Source organism: Rhinoraja longicauda, chromosome 13, assembly GCF_053455715.1.
Source record: "Rhinoraja longicauda isolate Sanriku21f chromosome 13, sRhiLon1.1, whole genome shotgun sequence".
Taxonomy (NCBI): domain Eukaryota; kingdom Metazoa; phylum Chordata; class Chondrichthyes; order Rajiformes; family Arhynchobatidae; genus Rhinoraja; species Rhinoraja longicauda.
In genome coordinates, this window is record NC_135965.1 from 26,925,683 (window position 1) to 26,937,162 (window position 11,480).

At 43.6% G+C, this 11,480-nt stretch overlaps 1 protein-coding gene across 1 annotated transcript in view; it reads right to left on the minus strand.

Moving 5' to 3' along the window:
- LOC144599189 (anoctamin-7-like) overlaps nucleotides 1-10,739 on the minus strand; it is an 85,914-nt gene extending 75,175 nt beyond the window's left edge. The window contains exon 1 of the mRNA XM_078409934.1: nucleotides 9,225-10,739. The gene's annotated coding sequence lies outside the window, so the exon portion shown is untranslated. The remainder of the gene's footprint in view (nucleotides 1-9,224) is intronic.
- Nucleotides 10,740-11,480: the final 741 nt, after the last annotated feature.

Consider the following 11,480-nt stretch of genomic DNA (forward strand, 5'->3'; position numbering starts at 1 on the left):
AAGGGACTAAGGGCTACGCTTAGCCAGGTCGACGTCCTGACCATGAAGGCCCAAGAACCTGCACTTACAACAACTGGGACTTGAAAATGGTGCCAAATTGGCAGCTCTGTACACTCGTTCAGTGTACTACTGCTATACATCTGTACTGTATCTGAGATACTTATCTAAGATGTATCTAAGTGCTCATGCATAGTAATACTTCTACTGAACTGTATACAAAAATTAATTTCACTCTACCTCGGTACATGCGAGAAACAAAGTACCATACCATACCAATGCCTCTACTGCCTCAGGAGACCGGGGGAAATTTGTCATGTCTTCAAAGACCTTCACAAACTTCTACGGTGTATCATAGAAAGCACACTGTCTGGTTGCATCACAGCCTAGTTTGCAAAAGTGATCAGAACTGCAAGAAATTGCAGAGAGTTGTGGATATAGCCCAATACATCCCACAGAGCACACTCCCCTCCAATGACTCCATCTACAATTCATGCCTCGGGAACGCAACTAACATCATCATAGACCTTTCCCATCCTGGACATTCCTCCTTCTCCCTGTAGACTTGAAGAAACAGAAGCTTGAAACTGCGCACCACCAGACTCAAGAACAACTATCTTCCTTCTGTTATCAGTCTTCTGAACAGCTCTTCTTCAATCTACCTCATTGCGGATATTAGTCTTTTTCTCTGCAACTGTTACGTTACAAAATTGGTCCAAAACCGGTCACCAAATCCACCCAAAACTTCACCCTCAATATTGATGGCTTCCCAGTATCCACCTCCCCTCACATCTGGAATCTTGGAATCATCTTTGATCAAACCCTCTCCTTCGACAAACACATCAAACACATCACCAAGACAGCCTTCTTCCACCTCAAAAACATCGCCCGTCTCCGTCCATCCCTCTCCTCCACAGCTGCAGAAACCCTCATCCACGCCTTCATCACCTCCCGTCTGGACTACTGCAACAACCTCCTCTATGGTTCACCCTCAAAAATCATCAATAAACTCCAACACATCCAAAACTCCGCTGCCCGTCTACTCACCCACTCCCCGATCCGTGACCATATCACCCCCGTCCTTTACAAGCTCCACTGGCTCCCCATCTCCGAGAGAATCCAGTACAAAATCCTCCTCATGACCTACAAAGCCCTCCATAACCTGGCCCCATCCTACCTGACTGACCTCCTCCACAGACACACTCCCACCCGTACCCTCCGTTCTGCTGCTGCTAACCTCCTGTCCCTCCCCCCCATCCAGACCAAACTCAGATCCTGGGGGGACAGGGCTTTCTCCATCGCTGCTCCCACCCTCTGGAACTCACTACCCCAAACCGTCAGGGACTCCTCCTCACTCACCACATTCAAAACATCACTGAAGTCTCACCTGTTCAGCACTGCCTTCAACCACTGACCGTCACCTCACCTTCTTTTTCCTTTTCTGTTCGTCTACTTATTTATCTATTTATTTTCTTCTCTATGTTTTAGTAAACCCTGTAAAGCGTTTTTGAGTGTTTAGAAAAGTGCTATTTAAATGTAATGCATTATTATTATTATTATTACAATGCTGAGAATTATATTCTGCACTCTGTATCTTCCCCTTTACTCTACCCATTGTACTCAAGTTTTGCTTGATTATATTCACGTATAGTATTATCTGATTCGATTAGGTAGTATGCACAACAAAGCTTTTAATTTTACCTTGGTATACACAACAATAATAAACCTAAACCTACATCCAGAGAATATAATTATAGTCTGCAATCTATCATCAATATTTTAAACTCTCTTAGCTATGGGACTATCTTGGTCAATCACATGCACTCCAACTCAGAGATGCGGTGCCCAGACCCCCAGATGTATGCTTTATTTGGAGGATGCCCAACATATCCATTCAGATGGAGATGAGCAACCACCTGTTACAATGGTAATAATATTCCAGCAGCCAAAGTAACCAATTAATCCAATTGGTACATGGTGGACCCTAGTGTTTCTGTGAAAGCCAACATTGAAAGCCAACCAGAAGTGTGTAGCTGTACTCTACCCCCCACCTCTCCCAACCACCACTAATCTACATGCGAAGGAAGACACTGTTTATAGTCCCACCAAATCTATTTGCTCTGTATATTCAGTAGTCCATATTTTGTCCAGCCTTGTGAAAACAGTCCAGCCCACATCCTGTTCTTGCTTCATAGACTAACAGCTTAATTTAAACTAAAACACTGTTTCTGTGAACAACTTAAACCCTCATTTTGTGCGAAATGCAGAGACGAGATCACAACATGGTGCAAAAGGGCAGACAGTTTATAGGGTCAGAGTCATACAGCATGGAAACAGGCCCCTTGGCCCAACTAGCCCATGGCGACCAATATGCCACATCTACACTAGTCCCACATCCTTCTAAACATTTCCTATCCATATACCTGTCCAAATATCTTCTAAAAGTTGTGATAGTACCTGCCTCAACTACCTCCTCTGGCATCACATTCCCTCTACCCACCACCTTTTGTTTAAAAAAGTTGTCCCTCAGGTTACTATTAAATCTTTCCCCACTCACCTTAAACCTCTGTCTTCTAGCCTTTGATTCCCCTACTCCGTGTAAAAGACTATTCGTCTAATGATCTTATACACACACCTCTATAAGATCACTGGAGTTTAGAAGGATGAGAGGGGATCTTATAGAGACATATAAAATTATAAAAGGACTAGACAAGCTAGATGCAGGAAAAAATGTTCCCAATGTTGGGGGAGTCCAGAACCAGGGGACACAGTCTAAGAATAAAGGGGAGACCATTTAAAACTGGGGTGTGAAGAAACCTTTTCACCCAGAGGGTTGTGAATTTGTGGAATTCTCTGCCACAAAAGGCAGTGGAGGCCAATTCAGTGGATGAATTTAAGAGAGTTAGATAGAGCTCCAGGGGCTAGTGGAATCAAGGGATATGGGGAGAAGGCATCCACGAGTTACTGATTGTGGATGGTCAGCCATGATCACAATGAATGGCAGTGCTTGCTCAAAGGGCCAAATGGCCTCCTCCTGCACCTATTTTCTATGTTTCTATCACCTTTCATCCCACTGTGCTCCATGGAGTAAGGAATAGCCTGCTCAACCTCTCCCTGAAGCTCAGGCCTTTGAGTCCAGGCATCATCTTCGTAAATCTGCTAGGCACCCTTTTCAGCATAACAACATCTTTCATGTAACAGGGTGACCAAAATTGAACCCAATACTTAAAATGTTGCCTCACCAATGTCTTGTACAACTCGAACATAACATCCCAATTTCTATACTCAATATGTGTAGGAAAGAACTGCAGATGCTGGTTTAAACCAAAGATAGACACAAAATGCTGGAGTAACTCAGCGGGACAGGCAGCATCTCTGGAGAGAAGGAGTGGGTGACGTTTCGGGTCGAGACGAAGTCTGAAGAAGGATCTCGATCTGAAACGTCAACCATTCCTTCTCTCCAGAGATGCTGCCTGTCCCTTCTATACTCAATACTTTGGCTGATGAAGGCCAATGTGCCAAGAGCTTTCTTGACCATCCTTTCTACCTGTGATGCCACTTTCAAGGAACCATGTACTTGTACTCTGTAAGATATTATGGCTTCAGCAAGTAGATAGAAACAAGCACAAGTTTTCAGTACACGTTGTTGCCAGTGTGGGTCTTCTTTAGTTTGCAAATGTACACTGCGCTTACTCACACATATTCACGAGACTGATATCACATGACACAAATCATATCATTCTAGTACTCCATTCTTAAAGTTACATTTACCAGTTTCTAAACTACACTGCTCTCCCCTTAGAAAATAAAATAACGTGAAAATTAGACAAACAAGAATAATTTTATAAACTGAATCTGACGACTGGTTTGCGCACTCTTTCTGAACTCCTGCGTGGTTATGAGGGAGTGTCCGGTTGTGGTTCTAAAGGAGAGTCAAGATAGGATAATTAACCTTTGTCTCTAGTTTCTTTGGAATTCTGCTCCTACATCTGAACTTGGAATACCAAAGTCTGACAGATCTGCTTCGCCGTCTATGCTTTGATCTGTACTGGTTCATCCCTTGCTGGGATCATATGGTTTATGTGCACACTTCTAACATGTCCTCCAATTTCTACCAAGTACCTCCTAGTACCACACACTTCAACTACTGTTCCCACCTCCCATTTGTTTGCTTTGTAAGGGGGGCTGAGAACACAAACCTGATCATGTGTATTGAACCTACGTTCTTTTTGACTTCCACTATAATGACGTTTCAGATCAGATTGTTTGCGTTCAACCTTAGGAGACAGGTTAGGTGGAACCAACCTCGGTCTAGTTCTGAACCTTCTTTTCATGTGAAGTTCAGCTGATGTATACCCTGTGGTAGATTGTGGCGTGGTACTATATTTCAGAAAGAAACTAGCTGGCCGCTGTGATATACTGAATTTTGAATTCCCCTTCAAGAACTTGTTTCTTGAGAGCTCCTTTGACTATCCTGACTGACCTATTCGGCTGAATGCCGGATGGTAAATTGACACTAAGGTGTGCTTGATATCATTTAGCTTCGTGAAAGTTTGGAACAGTGCAGCACGAAATTGGGGGCCGTTGTCAGAGACAAGTTCTTCAGGTAATCCATGACACGCAAAGATAGACCACAATGCATCAATTGTTCTTTCTGTTGTTGTGTTTATACCCATATGTACCACCTCAATCCACCCCCCCCCCCCCATTGAGTGGCTATCTACCAAAACAAGAAAATTACTATTCCTGTGATCACAAAAATCCACAAGAACCCTCTGAAAAGGTCTATTATGCCAAGACCATGTTTGCAAAGGGGTTTGGGCAGACCTACTTCTACAACACTGACAGGTGCTACATTTGCTTGTCATTGCTTCTATGTCATTGTCCAATCCTGGTCAATACATGCAACATCTGGCTGTAGACTTCATTCCCACAATACCTGCGTGTTCACTCTGGAGTTCTTTAAGTAATCTTTGTCTTAAACAATTGGGTACTACTACTCTGACCCCATTTAATACACCCATGCTCACATGATAGTTCATGTCGTCTATTGTGATAAGGGTTTAGTTCATTAGTGCTTGGTTTTATTTCTGACATTCCACATTGCTTGTTCGTATACTCGTTTTAGCACTGCGTACTTTTGAGTTTCAGCAGCAAATTCAGCTGCTGTGACTGGAAAGTCATTGTCCACTGTTTCTGTGATGTAGATAGCACCTTCAGTGCCCACATCTGGTTCTTCATGAGGCAAACGCGACAATGCATCAGCGATAGCATTTTCTTTTGAGCTGCGGTTCTCAATGCTGTAGTCATACTGTGACAGAACTGCCCATCGCTGCAACCTTGCGGCTGCCATTGTAGGTATTGCTGACCGAGGACCAAGAATAGTGAGAAGTGGCTTATGATCGGTAACCAGGGTGAATTTCCTACCCAACAGATACTGATGGAATTTCTTGATCCCAAAGATGATACCAAGGGCTTCTTTCTCGATTTGTGCATAATTACGCTCACTCTTGGTAAGTGTGCGTGATGCAAATGCTGTAGGCTTCTCTTGTCGATGTTCCATTGCATGAGAAATCACAGCTCCTACCCCACAACTAGATGCATCACAAGCTAATTTTAACTCGTGATTTGTATCGTACTAAACAAGTAATGCATCACTGGTCAAGCTCTTATATGCATCATAAGCATTTTGTTGCTCTTTGGACCATTCCCATTTTTTATTCTTTTTTAACAAATTGTGAAGAGGAGCTAGCTTTGTTGCTAACTCGGGTAAGAAGCGTAATACTGTACCATACCCAGGAAAGAGTGGAGTTGAGACACATTCTGCGGCGTTGGTGCGTTTGTTATCGCTTCAATCTTTTCCTTCACTGGTTGTAATCCATGTTGATCCACTTTCAAACCAAGATACATTACTTCGGTCTGTAAGAATGCAGATTTGCTTCTTTTCAACATTATATTGTGATCATCAAGCCGTTTCAACACTTCACTGCGTATCTCCAGATTCTCCTCCTCAGTAACAGTCACAATCAGCAAGTCATCTTGATTGCTCAAACAATGTGATATTCCTTGCAGTATCTTGACCGTTGTAGCTTGGAAGATCTTTGGTGCTGACTTCACACCAGAGGGTAGTTTTGTGTAGGAATACAGCCCCATGTGTGTGTTTATCGTGAGGTACTGCTGGCTCTTACGATCAACATTTAGCTGAGCATATGCATGTGACAGACCTAGCTTAGAGAATACCTCGGAACCAGCAAGTTCAGCATATAAATCTTGTGAGGTTGGTAGTGATACTGTTCATCATCTACTGCCTGGTTGATGGTCACTTTGTAGTCTCCACACAATCTCACTATGTTGTCTGCTTTCGGAACCACTGCAGTAGCCCAATCACTGCGATCTGTTTTAACCAGTACACTGTTTTGTTCCAACTTTTTGATATTAGCTTCCACTTTACTTTTCAGCGAATATGGCACTAGTCGCGGTCTACAGTAGACAGGTTCCACATCGAGGTGAATCCTGATGTGTGCTTGCTCACCCTTTATGACATCGTAGCTGTCATTGAACTAAGCATGATGTTTCTGCAACAACTGATCCAGTTGTGTTTGCGCTTCGACTTGGAATACAGATTTCCAGACCTGTTTCAGTAAGCGGAGCCAATTTTTGCCCATCAACGTTGGCCTATTGACATAGCTCACGACAACTATTGGCAACTTCAGTCTTGCCTTTGTGTTGTACATCACAAACTATCTCTCCATATGTCTCCAATACTTCTCCAGTGTTTTCAGCTGAACGTTTGTTTCTGTGATAGGCATATTGCTAAACCTGGATTCATTGGTGTCTTTGCTGATAATTGTGCAATCAGCAGCGGTATCAATACACATAATAATGTATTGATTTTTCACCTTGACCTTTGTCTGAAAGTCTTCTTTTCCAGACCCACCGTTCGTAGAATAGATGCCGTACAGTCCAAGTTCATTACTCTCGGACTGTTCTTTGAGATTGGGAATCCCACGCTTTTGGTTTTTTCGAGCCTTTTGTTTTGCTTTGTCCCATGACTGTGCTTTAGATGCTGATGCAATATGGCCTTTCCTTTGACAGTTGTAGCAGTTAGTTCATAAACTGGCACTTATTTGCTTTGTATCTGAGGTTTTCCCAGAACTTTGCTGTGAACAATTTTTCCCTGTCTTGTCATGCTTGTGTTTTGGAACTGCTTTTTCACTGTTGACTGTGTCAGTGTTGTGACTGTGTTGGTCGAAACTCATGTGCACTTTGACATGCCATCTCCCTGGCCAAATCAGTTTTGCATGCCAAACCAAAGGTAAGGGCTTATTCACAAAATGCTGGAGTAACTCAGCAGGTCAGGCAGCATCTCGGGAGAGAAGGAATGGGTGACGTTTCGGGTCGAGACCCTTCGTCTGAAGAAGGGTCTCGATCCGAAACGTCACCCATTCCTTCTCTCCCGAGATGCTGCCTGACCTGCTGAGTTACTCCAGCATTTTGTGAATAAATCGATTTGTACCAGCATCTGCAGTTATTTTCTTATACCAAAGGTAAGGGCTGGTGTGTTCAGTAATTTTGATTGGTTTCGCTCATCCAGCATTCCACATACAAATCTATCAGGCAAAGCTCGATCCAGAAATGTTGCAAAATTGGAGTGTAGAGACAACTTCTTCAATGAGATAATGTACTCACCCACAGTCTCACCAGACTTCTGGTGTCTTATGTGACATTTGTAACTTTCTGCTATCTCTATGGGCTTAAGGTTGAAGTGAGCATCAAGTTTTGAAAGAACAGTCTCAAATGAAGCATTCCTTACTTTCTCTGGTGAGTTTCATAAACTTCAGGATCAATTTCAGTTAATAGAATGGCTTTCTTTCGTTCCTTGTGGCCTTGTTTTGTGCTCTTACCTGCACATGATCATCATCCTCTGTTTCTTCAGCTTCAATTATTTTAATTTGCATTAAAAATATTTCCATTCGCTCACAGTACGAGGTAAAGAGTATCACGGTTCTTGTGGAAAGTTCCTAGTCAGCCTATGTATCCCAAGGATGCCATCTTGCCCCATAGACACAACACAAAGATAGCCTGCCAAACTGTAGACGATTTGTACAGCTGCTGTTTTAAACTACAGTCCCACGCATAGAAGGATCTGTGGCGTATCGTGTCCAGTTCCCAAACAACTGCGACACAGCTTCCTATTTGCTGTTTAAAATGTTAAAACAATACTGCATATTGCAAAACAGTCCTGCACTGTATTTAAAGGTTGAGTTCACAAACTCTATCCGATCCTCATCGCCTTTTGGAAGATATTACGGCTTCAACATGTAGATACAAACAAGCACAGGTTTTCAGTACACGCTGTTGCCAGTGTGGGTCTTCTTTATTTTGCAAAAATACACTGCGTATACTCACACATATTCACGAGACTGATAAGATATAGAATATATCACATGGCACAAACACACCATTCCAGTACTCAGTTCTTAAAGTCAGTTACCATTATATACACTACATACTCCTAGATCCGTCCGTTCTACAACATTCCCCAGAGTCCTGCCATTGTGACGGTCCTGCCCTGATTTTACTTCCCAAAGTGCAACACCTCGCAATTATCTGTATTAAACTCCATTAAACATTCCTCAGCCCACCTGCCGAAACTGATCAACATCCTGCTGCAATTTGTGATAATCATCTTCACTATCTGTACCATCCACCTTCGTATCATTTGCAAACTTATTAATCATGTCTTGCACATTCTCATCCAAATCGTTCATGTAACAGACACCAATGGGTCCAGCACCGATCCCTGAGGCACACCACTCCTCACAGGCTTCCAGTCCGAAAAAGAAAGCCGTCCACCATCACCCTCTGCTTGCTTCCATGAAGCCAAGCCATGGCCCAGGTGTATCCCGGCAGGTCGGGGCCAAGCCCACCTGCAGGCTCGGCTCATCGCCGCGGACCGAGGACTCACTCACCAAGAGCGGAGGACCTGCTCGGTAGGTCCACGGGCTCCGATCTTGCTCACCGCAGTGGACAGTCAGCTTAACCTGCTGAGCGCTGCACTGAAACTGTGCCACACGTAGGCTGTGAGGAGGTGTCAGTTTGCAAAAAACTATCAAGTGTTGGCCCAACTCTTAGTTCAACAACAATGCAATCTTCTGGTGTGTAATTATCAACAGACCCATACTTATGGTACAGAGTTGAAGGATAAAGAGAGAATAATAACTTACTTGAAAAGTGTGTCATCATCACTGTCCCTTTATTCTAGCTTCAATGCAGAGCGAGAGAGAGTGCATTTAACGTGCTCCAAGTCTCAAAAGGTCTTCTATAATTTTAAGACAGGCATTGCCTCTCACTACCCGTCACTGTGGAAGATTGTTGTCATTTAGTTGAAGTGTTTTGACGCAGTTAATGGTCTGAAAGGGTGGGTACAGGAAAAGCTATTTCCTCTGGCAGGAGGCACATTAAAATTCAAGCTAGGGGTGATGATGGGAACTAATTCTTTAAACAAAGGCTAAGGAAAACCCGGAAATGGAACAAAGTAAAAATAAGAGATGAGACACAACATGACTGAAATACAACTCAGAAGCATATTTGCCTAAAATCCTTTTCATAGTGAAATGCCTTCAATCACTGATAGAAGTGACGGGGTACTGATTGTGGCTGATCAGCCATGAATCAGCCACTGTTGATCAGCCATGTGTTGATTGACGGGCTACTGATTGTGGATAATCAGCCATGATCACAGTGAATGGCGGCGCTGGCTCGAAGAGCCGAATGGCCTACTCCTGCCCCTTTTGTCTATTGTCCAATCAATTTACAGGAGTGTTTGCCAGCAAAATTTGATACTGAGCAGCATTAGAAAATATCAGGACGAGATACTAGAATCGTGGCCGCAGAGGTGCTTAAAGTGCTTAGGTGGCAGAAAGCTATAGAGAATGAACCATGGCCATCAGTGATAGGATAGTGTAAACTTCTTCAAAGGTCACCATCTTATCGTGCTAGAGAAGCATGTCTTTGCCTAAGATCCTGAGAGCTAAACCATCTGGGGCTATGTTCTTGGCAGGGTCACCCAATGGTGGGCAGGTGAAGGGGAGGTTCCTTACAAAGCATGGCCCAAGAAGATGACATCAATGGTGAAACAAGCAGAGGACAGTAGCTGGCCAGGTGGAACACCACGATGGCTGAAAATGCAGAACGCTGCAGCAGGGAGACTTGCAACCATTGTGGAGTCCATGCTGTTGGACCCAAGTCTGTCTCTGTCAAGGAGCATGTGGTGGCAGTCTGTGAACTGGTCTACCTACTTTAGAAGATGTTATGCACAGGGTCCTCTGGGGAGAATACCGCTTGCACATCCCTCTGCAATAAAGTCTGAGCCTTCAGGATCGGCGTCTTCAGCCATATCAAAATCAACAGAAATAACCCACCAGAACCATGATTGATTTCAACTGATCGTCGGTGATGATGTTGAATGGAAACTAGATGGTTTAGGAGGTGTACTGAACTGAAGGACACTGGGATTCAAGAATTGTGTGGGACTGGTGGAGATAAAGTTAGGACGTGAAAAGTTGGAAATAAATAAATTATTGCTGGACTAAGAGCTAAAGTTAGTTGAAGGCAAAGGACAATACAATACCGATAGTCTTGGACTCTACTGTGTCACCTCTCCACCTCACACAACATCATTGCCTGTACCTGTCAGATTTTCCATCCTTCAGTTACTACCCCCCCCCCCCCCAACCTGTTCCTTGGGTCAGACGAATAGCACAGTTCCCCTGAAACTGACTTTCCATCCCACCAGCCTTCGCATTCAATGTATTATCCTTCACAATTTCCAGCATCTCCAACATGATTCCAGTCACATCTTCCTCTCCTCCGCTTTCTGCATTTCACGGCGAGCATTCATTTTTCAACTCCCCAGCCGACTCTTCTGGCCCCATCCACCACACCCTGTCCCATGACACCTTCCAAGGCAACCAAAGGAGGTGCAATACCTGTTCACTTCCATCCTACCGTCGAAGGTGGAAACAATCATTACTGCTGAAGCAGCGACTCACTTGCTCTTCTTCCAATCTAGCTTCTGCATTCAGTGTTCAAGATTGGCCCACTCTACATTGGAGAAATCAAATGCAGATTGGATGAACGCTTTGTGGAGTACTGTGCCTCATCCCAGGGATGATCCTGACCTTCCTGTTGCATGTCCTTTAATTCTCAAACCCATTCCCAATCCGATTTGTCTGTTCATGGCCTCTTCCACTGCCATAGTGAGACCCAACATAAACTGCAATATTTTGCAAAACCTTGAAGGCAACTGGCAAAACAATATGGATACGGTGTCAAATTTGACCTTCAAAAAAAAAAAAACGGGTACCTGAAAGAAAAAGCAAAATGCTTAGGCTATTAGAAAAGCGTATACTGAGAATAACTAATTTTTGAAAGAGTCAGGACATATTTGAAAGGTTGAATTTGCTACTTTCACGATGCGC